Below are 2,395 nucleotides of genomic sequence, written 5' to 3' on the forward strand. Positions count from 1 at the left end.
ATAATTGAAGTAAGTGGTCCGAGTGTTAGAGATATGGTCCCGATAGCTTTGGGAAGGCTTCAAGGTCAGAGCCGTCAGTCCCTTGACCATGAGACTCCAACGCGTAGCAGGGCAGAATCTACAGGTAGCTTGCAAGGATATTTTTCAGCCAATGAAAATGAATTGGACGATCCAAACACGGATATTCGAACCACAACGACATTTATTACACCGAAAAATACGGTTGCTTTGAAGATGCCCGGGAGGCCTGAACCACGGGCCAAACGCGACCATGCTAGGATAATAAGTCCAAGTGACGATCAAAATCAACCTATCAGAAAGTCACGATTAGTGGGAGTGCTCAACCAGGAAGCACCAATGGATGGCAGTGGTCTTGAGGTGAGGGCAAGTGATGGTGAAAGCGTGTCAAGAGAACAGCCGAGTCAAGGGTCTATAGTAACTGCTGGTGATGAATAGGAAACGGGGGGCCATAGTGAAAATTCTAGTGAAAGGGTAGTACGCATGGTGCATTGGAATATTCAAGGGTTTTCAGCGACAAAACTAAGTAATCTGTTGAAGGAAGCGTGTATTGATAATGAAAAGAAAGATATAGTTGGACTAGTAGAGACATGGAGTGATGGGAAAAACCCATTAAGTGTTGAAGGGTACAATGTTTTTGAAAGAGTGAGAAATAAATCGAGTAATGGTCGACATTATGGGGGGATAGCGATATTGATCCGGGATGATATATTTGATAGCATCCATAGGCTATTGAGTGCGTCAGAAAATATTGTGTGGTTACAAATGTCCATGTGGGATAAGAGGTATGTTATAGGCTGTGTATATATACCCCCTGAAAATAGTTCTTATATGAATGAGTATACATGGGACATATTAATTGAGGAGTATGTTAATTATGTTGAGCTGTTTAGTGACCATTTTTTTGTATTACTAGGTGATTTCAACGCCTACACGGGTACGAGTACGGAGGTTGAAGACATACAGGTGGATCTTGGCAACCCTTGCTTATCAGGTATGGAGAGTATGGTTGAATGGTATGGAAGAAACGGATGTCCGAAAGGTAGGACAAGCAAAGATGAAACTAGGAGGAAAAATAGGTGGGGCCATAAGTTGATAAATTTTTGTAGTGAGGGTCGGTTGATAATTTTGAATGGAAGGGTGGGTAAAGATCATGAAAGGGGAGATTTTACGTGCTTTGGTTCGGGGAAGCCTAGCGTGATTGATTATATTATGGTTGATAGGAGGTTATGGGAAAATTGTTTGGATTTTTATGTTATGGATGTTGTAGGATCAGACCACCAGCCAATAGAGGTAGTCATGAAGGCAGGACAGGCGAAGAAATGGATGTATGAGATAGAGGGTGAGAGATATAGTTGGAGGAATAAGGGGAAGAGGGAAGATAAGGGTAGGAAGGTAATGAAGCAGCAGATTAGGGTAGATTGTATGGAGGAAAACCGTTTGAAAAATTTGTTGGAAAGTGAACAGATGCAGAAAAGGGCGGAGGAATGCATATATATACTGGGAGAAGGGAAGTTAGAAGAAGCCGTGCAAGAAATATCAGAGGAAGTATACCAGAAATGCAGTGGGATATCAAATAACAAGGAGAGGGTGAGAAATACAAACGAATTCTTTGATGAGGATTGTCGGAGGCTGAAAGTAAACCTTATTCAACTTCTCAGGAAAGTGAAAGGAGCACTAAATGACCAGGAAATGAATAAACACTTATCGGAGTACCGAACAGAGAGAAAAATCTACAAGAGGTTATTAAAAATGAGAAAAAAACAAGTAGAAGAGATTAGGGCTATAAAGATCAGCGAGGAATACTTGTCAAAAGACCCAAAACAGTTTTGGAGTGAAGTAAGGCGGGAATTCAAGGCCAACGACAAACTCATACCTCCAGCTGAGTCGTGGAAAACATACCTGGAGCAGGACACTAGCAAAAGGGAGCAATATGAAGACGGTATAGGGAGTTTAGTAGAGGAGCTACGAGAGCAGAATGGTTTCCCCTTAAGACAAGAGGATTATAGTCTATTAGAACCGATTAAGGTAGAGGAAGTTTGTGCAAGCCTAAAAGGAATGAAGGGATCTTCGGCGCCGGGGGTGGATGGAATACCAGCAAAGATTTGGAAAATGGGGAAAACAGTTCTAGTACCAGTTTTAGCAGCAGTTTTCAGTTTTGTGACTGAAAATAGGAAATGGCCTGACCAGTGGAATGTGTCAGTAGGAATACCAATTTTCAAAAAAGGTAACAGACAGGATCATAGTAATTATAGAATAATTAGTTTAGGAAATGTGATGAGTAAGATTTTCTGCAAGGTTATAGACTCAAGATTAGGGAAGTGGTTGGAGGTAAAGGAACTGCTATCCCCTTTTCAGGTAGGGTTTAGAAAAATCT

This window comes from Artemia franciscana, chromosome 8 (assembly GCF_032884065.1).
Source record: "Artemia franciscana chromosome 8, ASM3288406v1, whole genome shotgun sequence".
Classification (NCBI taxonomy): domain Eukaryota; kingdom Metazoa; phylum Arthropoda; class Branchiopoda; order Anostraca; family Artemiidae; genus Artemia; species Artemia franciscana.